Below are 13370 nucleotides of genomic sequence, written 5' to 3'. Positions count from 1 at the left end.
TTTGTACTTTTTAGTAGAGACGGGGTTTCACCGTGTTCGCCAGGATGGTCTCGATCTCCTGATCTCGTGATCCACCTGTCTCGGCCTCCCAAAGTGCTGGGATTACAGGCTTGAGCCACTGCGCCCGGCGACTTCAACATTTCTTTTGAGACATTGCAGTGACCTGCATTTAACCTTTAAGGAAATAAGACTATTCCCGCTTGGCTACATACTTGTCATAATTGTCAGACTTTGTTCTCTGAGGATCGTCCAAGTCACTGTTGTCTGTGGAAAATTGTGGGGATCCTAGACTAATACCTTCACACAAGATCGCCCAGTCTAGTCCCTGACTTAAGACAGATGCCCTATCGAGTTGCCATCTTTAACTTACAGTTGGAATTCTCATTCGATTCTACCTGAATTAATTTTTTTTCTGATGGAATCTTGTTGATGCCCTCATGGTCTCTATGCTGTCCTTTTTTTTTTCCGCCACTGGTCCCTCTCAATGAGGGACCACCAGCAGGTAGAGACTTAGAGACATTCACCTGTGACAATTAACACCCTCTTGACTTTGCATAACTATCTTTAACCGCCAAATCAGATTACTATTCCTCTGAAGAGGCAATTAGGATGCTTTGATTTTTTTTTTCTAATAGTTGATTTTCACCTGACTTTGTGGAATTCGAAAGAGAAAATCTTGCATGAGGGGAAAGTGGTCCAGTTCTTGCCTTAAGAGAAAGTGAATGACCCCTTTTGGGCTTCCTTCCATTTTCACACTCCTATGAAAACCAATTGGCATTTGTCCCTTAGGATTTTCTCCATACTCATACAAGAATACTTAAATATAGGTTTATTGTTTGATTAATTTTTTAAAAACTTCATATCATCCTACATATATGACTCTACCTTGCTTTTCTCAATTTATGTTACCTTATGGATAACCCTCTAGTGAAAACAGGTAAGAGCTGTGTTACTGTTTTTAAAAGTTGCATGAGATTCCATCATACACATATTGCTACAGTTTATTCACCCATTTTTCTATGGAAAGACAGAATTTCACCCTCTGTTCACCGTTGGTTGACATCCCCCATTCCATGACTGTAGTTCTATTGAGCATTTTAGATAACTTGATTTGCTGTTGAGTGTTTTTGCAGAAATTCTGACTCATCATCAGAAAATGAAGATTTGCTTGAAAAGGTTTTCTGTGCTTTTCCCTAATGCCCTGAGCTTCCCTTCTCCCTTGACTTTGGTCTCATGAAATAATGTGGTTAGGCAGTGTGAAGTGGTGTGAAGTGTGTTCCATCGGACACAGACTTCCCATGTGTCGTGAGCAGAAAAGAGGCACACAGCAAAAGCCTGGCGTCCGATGGCTGCAGGCAAATTACAGCTGTGTTTCCAATTAAGTGTATGATCTTGGTTAAGTAATTTTCCCTTTTAGGACCTAAGTTGCTTCAGATTTGATTAGGGAGTTGGGTAAGATAAAACTTTTCAGTTTAGGGAAACTATGCTCCTGGGTACAGAGCAGCTAAGGATTCTCTAGGCTACAAAAAACAGGAAGCATGTTTCTATGACATGTAATTTCATAAACTTTTAAACATTTAAACATTCATGGACATATCATGACATACAATGAAAAATCTATATGGATAAAACTAAGATATGAGACCACAAAGAAAATCCCCAGTCATAGAGGGGTATTGTGATGCTCGTGTTTTTTCTCTCATCGTTATTTACAAAGCGCTGAGCAGAAACATCCTACCAGGTCCTTCTAGCTCCAAAAATGATGAGGCCAGGACAGTATTCATTCCAAATGCACTTGCCTCTCAAGTGAGACAGTACCTATGTTTCTCAAAAGGAATGAGAAGTTCAAAATATGCAAGTCAATGAGTATAATTTTTAGTAGGTCAGACCCCCAAAACAGTGATGCTCTTTCCCCCACCATAATGTATTCTTTAGAATAATTCATTCATTTTCTTAAGGTTTTCTTTGTTTTTACTTTAAGTTCCGGGATACATATGCAGAATGTGCAGGTTTGTTACATAGGTATACATGTGTTATGGTGGTTTGCTACACCCATCAACCCGTCATCTAGGTTTTAAGCCCTGCATGTGTTAGGTATTTGTCCTAATGCTCTCCCTCCCCTTGTCCCCTGCCCCCTGACAGGCCCTGGTGTGTGTTGTTCCCCTCCCTGTGTCCATGTGTTCTCATTGTTCAACTCAAGATAGTTCATTTATTTAATAGATATTTACAAGCGTCAGCTCAAAGAGGAGGCATGCAAGAAGAAAGGTGTGTGAGAGACCAGAGTGAAGCCTCAAAAGGCCAGGAGGGAGACCATGGCACCTGTGGTGAGAGGGGAGGGCAGTAGGAGACGCTGCTGCACAGGGAGCAGAGCCTGCCTGGGCCCCAGCCTGACTAACCCAAACCTAAACGGTGGGGCTGGGCCCAGTCATATGTGTTATTTAAAGCTTGTAGATGACCTTGATGCCTAGTGGGAACTGTGAAGCACTGATATGCGGCCTGATTGGGTCTTACTCTGAGTGAAATAGAAAGCCATCAGTAATTTTTCCCCATTTTTTATTGTGATAAAATACCCATCACATACAATTTGCCATCATAGCTAGTTTTAAGTGCATAGTTGAATGGTAATAAACACATTCACATGGTTGTGTAACCATCACCACCATTCATCTCCAGAACTATTTCATCTTCCCAAACTGAAACTCTGTCCTATTAAACCACAACTTCCCATTTCCCCCTCCCCTGGCTCCTGGTTAGCAGCATTCGACTCTGTGACTCTAGGAATTTGACTCCTTTAGTTACCTCATATAAGTGAATTTGTACAAATTGGTCCCTTTGTGACTGGCCTATTTCACTTAGCACAATGTCTCAAGATCCATTCATGACATTGCATGTGTCAGAACGTTCACTTTTTAAGGCTGAATAATATTCCACTGTATTGATAGACCATGATTTGTTTATCCATTTTTTCAGTCAGTTGAACGCTTGGGCTACCTCCACCTTTTGGCTGTTGTGAATAATGCTGCTATGAACTTGGGTGTATGCATACCTCTTTCCATCCTTGCTTTCAAATCCTTTGGCCATATACCTAGGAGTAGAAATGGTGGGTCATATCTGACTTGGTAACTGTTTGTAAACTGAGTTAGTGTGGGAAAACCTACAGAATGTGTTCACTGGGACCTTACTAGTAATTTTGTATTGCAAATAATATGTCACAGTTTTAGGGTGAGTTGAGAGAATGTCCTGGAAAAAACAAGATCATATTTGGGTTAGTTTCAAATCTCCTTTACCATGTATTAAATACATTTTTAATTCTAATCATGGATTAAAATTATATACATGCTGATATGGTTTGGTTCTGTGTCCCTACCCAATCTCGTCTTGAATTGTACTCTCATAATTCCCATGTGTTGTGAGAGGGACCCGGTGGGAGACAATTGAAACATGGGGGCGGTTTTTCCCATACTGTTCTCATGGTAGTGAATAAATCTTAAGAGATCTGATGGTTTTATAAGGAGCAACACCTTTCATTTGGTTCTCATTTTCTCTCTTGCCACCACCATGTAAGAAGTGCCTTTCACCTTCTGCCGTGATTGTGAGGCCTCGCTAGCCACATGGAACTGTAAGTCCATTAAACCTCTTTCTTTTGTAAATTGCGTAGTCTTGGGTATATCTTTATTAGCAGTGTCAAAACCAATAATATACATATATACATAATATTTTACATATTTATGGGATAAATGTGGTATTTTGTTCCATGTGTAGAGTGTGTAATGATCAAGGCAGGGTATTTGGGGTATTCATCACCCTGATTATTTATCATTTCTATGTGTTGGGAAAATTTCAAGTTATCTTTTCTAATTACTTTGAAATATACAGTATGTTGTTGCTAATTATAGTCACCCCACTCTGCTATTGAACATTAGAACTCAGTATCAGTGTATTTTTGAACAGATCCTCACCAAGGTTATGGATCACTGTGGACACTACCTTAAGAACTGACCTCAGGGAGGCAAGGGTGGGTGCGGGATAGGAGGCTCTCCTGATAGGAGGCTGCTCCAATAATCCAAGTAAGATTTGATGTGCTTCATTGCCATTGGGTTGTGTTACTGGAAAGGGGTCCCAATCCAGACCCCAAGAGAGAGTTCTTGAACCTCATGCAAGAAAGAATTTGGGGCAAGCCCACAGAGTAAAGTGAAAGCAAGTTTATTAGGAAAGTAAAGGAATAAAGAATGGCTACTCCATAGGCAGAGCAGTGGCTTAGGCTGCTCGACTGAGTATACTTATAGTTATTACTTGATTATACGCTAAGCAAGGGGTGGATTATTCATGAAGTTTCTGGGGAAGGGGTGGGTAATTCCTGGAACCGAGGGTTTCTCCCCTTTTTAGACCATATAGGGTAACTTCCCGACATTGGCATGGCATTTATAAGCTGTCATGGTGCTGGTAGAAGTGTCTTTTAACATGCTAATGAATTGTAACTAGCATATAATGAGCAATGAGGATGACCAGAGGTCACTTTCATCACCATGTTGGTTTTGTTGGGTTTTGGCCCGTTTCTTTACTGCCTCCTGTTTCATCAGTAGGGTCTTTGTGACCTGTAAGTTGTACCAATTTCCTATCTTATCCTATGACTGAGAATGCCTGACCTCCTGGGAATGCAGCCCAGTAGGTCTCAGCCTTATTTTACCCAGCCCTTATTCAAGATGGAGTTGCTATGGCTCAAACACCTCTATCAGTTGTAGTGGCGATAAATATTGCAATCTGGACATATCTGTGAAGGTGAAGCCACCAGGATTTACTGCTGACTGAGAAACAAAAAGCAACAAGTTTATGAAAAAAGTGAACATAGAAAATGTTTTATTTTTGAAATGAACAAAAAATACTCTCTGAAATATCCCAAGAAGCCACAAAGAGCATTAGCTTTTGACCATTGGCGATGTTCCCTGTCTTCTTTATGATGAGAATTCTCATCACCATTTTTGGCCATGGCCACTGGTATTGCAGACTCAGCCCTTCCTCTCCTCTGAGCTGCATTGGCATGATTTGGTCTTACCAGCAGGTAAAGCCTGAAACTACCTTGTTCAATGGGCCTGGAAACTTCCACTTTGGCTGTGAAGATGAAAGCCATGTGCTGCTTCTCAACTGAGAGCTGCTCTGTGATGTTATAGATGTTTTGCAGCAATGGTGTTCTCTGGACATGCACAATACCACTTAGAAGACTAAGTTCTGCCCCTTGTCCTTCGGTGGCTCTCCTGAACTACTCTGCTAGCGTCAGATCCTCCAGAATTATAGCAAGTGTTTCAGTGTTTTAAATTGTGTTATTCTGCAATGAGTATGTCTTTCCAAAAAGGATTTGACCTACACCTTCAAGCCTGTGACAGTGAAAGCACTGACACATCTGCTTTTCCCATCTGTGGTCTTGGTATCCGGGCTTTATTTAGGGGTTATCCTTGAGAATCAAGAAATAGCCTTGAAGTCCTTCAAATAAATGAAAAGCAGATTGGGGTTGGGGGTGTCCCTTGCATGTGACAGGCATTTTAGGGCATGTAGTTATAATTAATCTTGCTTTCAGACTTCTGAAAGTGAAGCTTAGTAAACAGCGTGAATCACAGAATACTCTCGTTGGCCAGCCCCCTTTCGAGGGTGTTAAATGTCTGGCTTGGCACTTTGTTTTATTTAACTAACTTTTCAGCCTGTTTTAACACGTGGAACCTCCTGAAACCTGAGCCAGAGAGCCTACAGATCTAGCTCCATTTCGTTCTGGTCTGTCACTTTAGTGTTAGCATTTTCCTCACTCTTGTTTCCAGTTTGAGTTATGAAACCATTTCAGTTCAGTTTTAATAACCTCCCTGGCATGGCAAGTGCTGCAAGAACTGCCAAACTTAATGCGTTGACTCCCTGTGACGAGGGCAGCAGCTCTGGCCTGGGGACAGGGAGGTAGACTTTCTATAAACGCATCCGTTTTCCATTACAGCCCTTTCTGACTTGGTAGCAGGCTGCCAGGTGCAGCTGGTTTCCTCTTCTACACGCAATCACTTTTGACTTCGGTTTCTGAATTTCCCTGTCTCCTGACTCATGATTCCTTAACTAAATAAACTACCTCGTGATGGACCTTCCTGCCTGAGGAGTGCATCCCAGGGCTCAGCAGCCTTGAGAGGACTGAACTGCACCCTGAAGGACAAAATTCAAGCTGGTGACTTCCACATGTGTTTTGTGAAGCCTTCATGACCACCACAGAGAAACAGCTGCCCTGGTGCAGAGATAAAGCTGTCTTTGTAGAATAAAAGCTGCATTCTATCCTAAAATGGATTTACATGTGAGCTGCAGGCATGCTACTGAAGAAAGCTCTCTGAATCTCCCCCCGTGAGAACTTCCCCCAGCCACTCCTATGCCATAGAACGAAGGCCAGGGTAGGAGTTCAGATCTCTCCTGTTCAGCCTCATCCTTTTCTCAGAATCTGTGTTTATATAAGACACTGGCACACTCATCTCATTGAATAAAAGACACAAATATTTCATTTCTTATGAAATGTTCAATAGACCATAGATTTCATGGACTGGATTACAATATAGAGACACCCTACTTTAACCTGATAAAATACATGAAATGCCAAATTCATAGTTAAGGCAATATACAACACAATTACTTGCTTTATAAAAAAAAGTGGCCGGCCGGGCGCAGTGGCTCACACCTGTAAACCCAGCATTTTGGCAGGCCGAGGTGGGCAGATCACAAGGTCAGGAGATCGAGACCACCCTAGCTAACACGGTGAAACCCCATCTCTCTCCTAGAAATAGAAAAATTAGCCGGGCTTGATGGCGGGCACCTGTAGTCCCAGGTACTCAGGAGGCTGAGGCAGGAGAATGGTGTGAACCCGGGAGGTGGAGCTTGCAGTGAGCTGAGACTGCCTGGGCGACAGAGCCAGACTCTGTCTCCAAAAAAAAAAGTCGCCATAAAACACTTTAACTATGTATACTCTAGTAGAGCAATAAAATACTACAATTTCTTTATTCAAATAAGTTGAGCCATTCCCATGATGAAAATAGTAGAAAAATAGGCCAGGAACAGAGCCAAGGAGCTGCCCAAAACAGGTGTATACATTCTCATTTGGGAATGTGGACACCTCTAATTTCCTTTGGAACCTCAGCTTAATCTTATTAAATTTCCACTAAAATTCTCTAGGGGAATTCAATGATGGGGTTAAAGGGTCAAGTTTCCTCTGGGTTTTGCTGCTCCTTAGTGAACATGTGTTTGTGGCCTCTGGAAGTGGAGGGAGCAAAACCTCAGAGAGTGCAGAGTCCCTGTGTGCAGAGAGGGCAGCAGCTGGGTGTCTCATCACCTTGCAATTCTCAACCTTATGTGGTAGGGGATGCCCCTGGGTGGCTTATTCCCATGGGCCAAGACTGCAGGCTGCTGCATGAATAAAATAGACCATGAGTGAAGTCTAATTGTGCAGGTGCTGACTGAAAGCCCACCACTTTCTCCCCTGCTCAGGAAAGTGAATTAGAATGTTAATGAACAAAGGAGGTGTTATCATAGGGATGTCCTCTTATTGGAATCTACACTCAGAGTTTTTATGTTTGTTACCTAAAAACTTTGGTATCCTCTAACTGCAGTGATAACTTACGCATTCCAAACTCCCCCCACTCCCTGAGATCTGTTGGTGCAACCTGTCATCGTAAGAGTATGGGATGGAGGCCATGGAGGCATTTCCTTGTCCCCTCTCATCCAGAGTGAGCTAGGCAGGGGTAGCCTTCCCTCTGGACAGTTTCAGGACCCAGCAGGGTTCCAGGGAGGATGGGAGTGGCAGGAGGGAATATGCCGGGAAGATTGTTGCAGAATCTGGAAAACTGCTCTCAGCTTTCATATTTTTTTGAGCCAGATCCTCTTGCCTCAGGCTGCCCTTGTGCAGGTAAATACCCATCACTCTGACCCTATCACGTTTTGTTTTTGTCTGTTTTTTTTCTTTTTAATTCTGTTGCCAATGGCCTTCAAAGCATAAGACTTTCCATATTTCTGAAACATCACAGAACCTTCTAATTAACAATATCTGACCACAGGGAGTTGCAGCTTCTTCTATATGACCCCAAAATAGCTAGACTTTTGCAAGTTTTTAAAACCCAAATTTGTGGACATATCCTTTATTTGCACTAAGTTACAGTAAGCACAAATTCTTTTGTAATATTGAGAATTATTTCTAAGTTGACCAAAACTATTCACTGAACAAATATTTCCCTTAAGAAGAAAAGAAAATATTGTGGCAACAACAACAAAAAAAGGGTCTTGAAAGATTAAAAATCTGCTTCTATTCCAGCTTTACTCCTCTCCCCTCCCCTGGCTCCTGGGGCCACCTACAGAATTCTGGCTCCTTCAGTGGGAACTATTCTGGAACATGGAGTGTGGGGTGGGGATTGGGGGCTGCTTTGGTACAGCAAAGCTATGTGTCTATTTGAACAAAGGGAAAAAAATGATTTCATTGTCCAGGAAGTGTCTTCAAGAAAAATAAATCAAGGGGAGGTCTGGGACAGGAGTTTCCAAACCTGGTTTTGCAGAGTCCCTTTGGGGACAAGAAGTGGGGAAGGAAAAGAGAGGAGAAAGGGGGGCAAGAAAAGGTTGACTGGGGCAACTTCAGCGTCCCTCTTCCGACCAGAGAAACTCCAGTTTCAGGAAAACAGGAATTATTTATTTTTATTCAAACATCTGTGTGTATAGGTGTATAGATATTTTCCAGGCTCATTATTGGATATCAGTGCTCTAAGTATTGTCATCTAATGCCAAATGCAATGCAAAGTTTTTGGGAAAAATCAATTGCATTTCTAAGAAATTGGCAAAATGACCATTCTCCTATCTCCTAATATTAGTTACTGCAGAGAACAGAGCAAAGTCTAGATTATTTAAAAATTGAAAGTAATACAATAATTTTTTTCTAAGTATGGGTAACTGCACTGGCTATTGAGAGCTCAAATGATATGCCCCTTCGGGAACTCTTCAGCAAGAGCTACTCAGTGAGGAGACATTCATCATTAGCACATTCAGAAATTACAGCTCTGGCGTGTTTTCTGTGTGGCCAGATGAAAAGCATCATCCATACTTATGAAAACTCAAGAACAGGGAAGTCAATTAGTGTATTTATAAATGTGTATTCCTCTCCTGTCAAAGAATCTCCCTGTATATGAATGATAGCTATGTCCTTGATTTGAGTAACTCTTTTTCCTAATCAAAAGAAACTCAAGTGAATAGACCCATATATCTTATCAAAACAAACTATCCTATAATAAACTGGAAAGAGGTTTGGAAAACTTGATTGTTAGTGTGCGTTAATATCTTTCAAGTAGGTACATGGTATAGCAGGTAATTATAAATACAGATTATAATGGCAGGCAGTATTATTCTTTAGAAAAGAGAGAATGCGGGCCAGACGCAGTGGCTCATGCCTGTAATCCCAGCACTTTGGGAGGCCGAGGAGGGCGGATCACGAGGTCAGGAGATCGAGACCATCCTGGCTAACACAGTGAAACCCCATCTCTACTTAAAATACAAAAAATAAAAAAATAAAAAAAATTAGCCTAGTGTGGTGGCGGGCACCTGTAGTCCCAGCTACTCAGGAGGCTGAGGCAGGAGAATGGTGTGAACTCAGGAGGCAGAGCTTGCAGTGACCTGAGATGGCACCACTGCACTTCAGCCTGGGCTACAGAGCAAGATTCCATCAAAAATAAAATAAAATAAAATAAGAGGGAATGAAACTAAGGAATTCCCTTCTCTGTACTAGACACTTGTTGAAGCAAAGTCTACTACAATCTGAACTCCTCAAAAGTGCATATGGTCTACTAAGGGTATCTGGCTTTTACAATAGAAAAGGTAGCTTATGATGTAAAACCTGTGCTCAGTAGTCTTTTATTTCTGGTGATTAGGAGAGGCACCAGTGGTAAGAGGCTCAGAGAAATGGCAGAAGGAACATGGGTTTGGAATTTGACTAGTCTAGATTCAAATTCCAACTCTTAACAGAGTTATCTTGGTAAGGTATGAAGCCAAGATTTCATAAGTCTTATTTTCCTCATCTGTTAAGTGAGAACAAAACTCCTCATCTCATAACGTTAAATGAAATAGGGAAATCATCAAGTTGAGACTTGATGCCTTGCCTACAGCAGATACTCAAATATATGAGGTTAACTTCTGTCCTCCTCTTCTTACAGGCAGATTAAGAAAGGATGTGTTAACTTATCCAGTGGTTAAGGTTAGGAATCTTGAAGATTCAGCAAGTCTCCCTTTTCGTATTTTTCTGCATGGTTCAGAATTCAAGGCTAGTATGTGGAGAGTGCTTGGGCATTCCCAGGTAGAATATTGATGATAGGGGCTGCATCAGGCCGTTGATCCAAATATCACCTGTTCACTAACAACAATTTGAGCTTCCCATCTTCTGGTTCTGCTGAACTGTGTGAGGTCCCTGGGTGTTAACCTGCCTGGGTGATGGAACTGTCCATCAGCAGTGATGGAGCCTGTAGTAGTGGAAGCAGCTTTTAGAAGATCTTTGAGTTTCATTTCTTTTGGAGATGAAGTAGGGAAAAATCAGTTTGCTTGGAAACTCTTGCCATTTGGCAGGTATTTTGAAAATTGAGGGAAGCATTGAAATTGGCCTAGAATTATCAAGCAGCTCCAGTGTGTTTTAAATATTAGGCTTCCTCATGCAATTTCATTGAAAAAAGATTTCTGTGACCCCAAAGAATTTGCAAATTAGCAGCATACTACAAGAGAGCTGTATGGAGTCTGAGAGTAAAGGGTGAACTGCCCTGGGTCTACCCTCCGTTCTGCCAGTAATTTGCTGTGGGACACTACTGCTCTGTGTTAGTTTCTTCAGCGTCAGAAAAAGAAAAAGAAAATACACCTTAGGGCATGAAAGAACATTTTAAAGCCCTAAAGCAATATATACATCATAGACATCATTAGAGACCAAGTTCATTTTGTCCCCAACAGAAAGACTTTTTATTGTAGTTTTTATTTAAATTATCTCAATATCATAATTACTTTGATGGCCCAATCTCAAAACATAGCTAAAATTAATTAGGTCAGAGTAGAAGAAGCGGAACATCTTTTTATTGCTTTTTTTTTTTTTTAAATAAGCATTTAGAACATCCCTACTTCTTTCAGTTAAGGAAAGGACATATATTTGTATATAAATTTGCTTTCTTGTCAATTCCAAAAAATATCTTCATGAACCAAATCCCAAAAATAATTAGGAAAAAAGTCGTTTTCATTTCCAACTAATGAATGTTTCCTGTGAGTTCATTGATTCAATTCAATTGAAGGTGTAAGCTGCCTCTGTTCATTAGGCTACTTGGGATACCGCCTTTACTTAGACCTGTTTTTCTATCAAACACAATGTGCAAACATTAGACAATACAGGCATTGCAAACTTATACTGTGAGACAAGTATCTAAATATTAATGTTCTCACAAAAACTATTTGCCATAGCACTGCTTTATAATTGGGATGCTTGTAAACGTTCATAAGAACATTGTGCAATAAACATAAATATTTTATTACTTTAAAAATGTAAATGTAATGCATAACGCAGGTAACATACACTGATTTAAAAGCTAATATTAATTGCCAACAGAAACTTAATCATGAGCTATTAACTACCGTAGCATCTAGGAGTCCTGATTAAAATTCCAGTTATTCAAACAATGATAACCTACTACACTTAATTTGACCATCCTAATTCTGGGCTTTCGTCTTGCTCATAATGCACAGCTCTTCCCAAATACAATCATAGCATGAGGTACCTTTCCTATTCTCAAAAAATGGTAGGTAGAATACAGTTTATTGCCGATACCTCTATAGAAGCCAGATTTGGAGCTGAAGGGGTTGTGGTAAATTCTAGCTTTATGTTTGTTATAAGGGTACAATTTGTGACATTTACATTTTTATTGAAACAAAGATTTGGTTCAGGAAAAAATTGAACCACTTGGGCTGAAGAATCCAGTCATGGGGCACTCTGAAATGGGTTGGATTCTTTGTCAGAAAGAGAAGATAAGGAGGAACATCCTTTTCCTCTGTCCTTCATGTCCCACCTTTATTCCCCAGCCCATAAAGGAGCTCTCTACCCCAGGTGGGAACTCTCTCATCCCCTCTGATACAGGCAGAGTCGCTAATCTGATTGGTCAGATAAATTCATGGGACCACATTTGCAGGGAGCAGGGCAAACTACCTGTCGTTCTACCTGTGACCAGGAGCCCTACAGATGCAGACGTAGTTTCTCTCCTCTCCGTAGGACACCTCCCCATAAAGAATTCAAAATTTAGATTCAACGTAGGAGGTCTCACATTTGCCTAGGTTCTAAGTCATCTCCTACCAGGTTTACCTGAAGTCTTGCCTTTCCTAGTTTTCAGCTACTTACCTAAATTAGTACATTATCTCATTTCTCATCTATCTAGTCATCGCTATTTGCTTCGTCAGAACCTGTTGGGGGATGAGGAACAAGTAATTGCCAGGATGTATTTTGAAGGAGAAGGGCTATAGAAAGACTTACTTATTCTCAAGGAAAGGAAACCTAAGGAAAGCAAGGCCAGAGCATGCCAAGGCGGCTGGTCCTGGAAAGATCTTTTCTCCTCCCTCCTCCCATCTCTCCATCTCTGCCATCTGTGAGAATACTCTTTCTGGAGGTGGCAATTGACAGAATCAGAGCTGTGCCTGACCCAATTACATTTTGCTCAGAGACAAAAAAGAAGTGACCAAAGAATGAATATCTGGGAAAAATAAATTGAATGCAATCTTTTGTTTTTCAAAATAACATTTTACCCTATTTTATGAGTAAATATACACTCATATGTGCAAAATATGGAAAGGAAAGAACAGCATAAAAAGGCTAACAAACATCATTTGTATCCTACCAACCAGGAGGAGCGATTTCTCTTCCTCCCTCTGGCCACCTCCAAGCTGTTGGCACACCCCCACCTGGTTCTGCTTAGACTCAGCTGCTGGTTGGAGTACAGGTGTTAAAGACCTCATTAGCACAGTTTTGCTACTCACTTGGAAAACTAAATAACCCTCCAGTGACTCTTAAGTTCTCCCAGCACAATCCCTTTCTCCAGCTGGTGAGTTCAGAGTTTTAGAAGTTTGTGTATTACTGCTACCTTCCTCTTGAGTTGTTCCAATTTGCCTTTCAAAAGGGACGTCTATAACTGCCCTGTGTTAGGCCCGGGTGTTCCCCAAGTTCCTAGCCCCGCTTACTTCGACACAGAGTGTTACAGGGTTCATTTATTTGTGGGGCAGGGAGGCACTATCATTCTTCTTTCTTTCCCACAGTCGAATGTAAACAAAACATGTGAAGCAATGAGTTTAACCCATCTCTTCATAACTTCATCCTAAGT

Source organism: Mandrillus leucophaeus, unplaced genomic scaffold, assembly GCF_000951045.1.
Source record: "Mandrillus leucophaeus isolate KB7577 unplaced genomic scaffold, Mleu.le_1.0 Scaffold338, whole genome shotgun sequence".
NCBI classification, from domain to species: domain Eukaryota; kingdom Metazoa; phylum Chordata; class Mammalia; order Primates; family Cercopithecidae; genus Mandrillus; species Mandrillus leucophaeus.
This window is presented reverse-complemented; position numbering follows the sequence as displayed.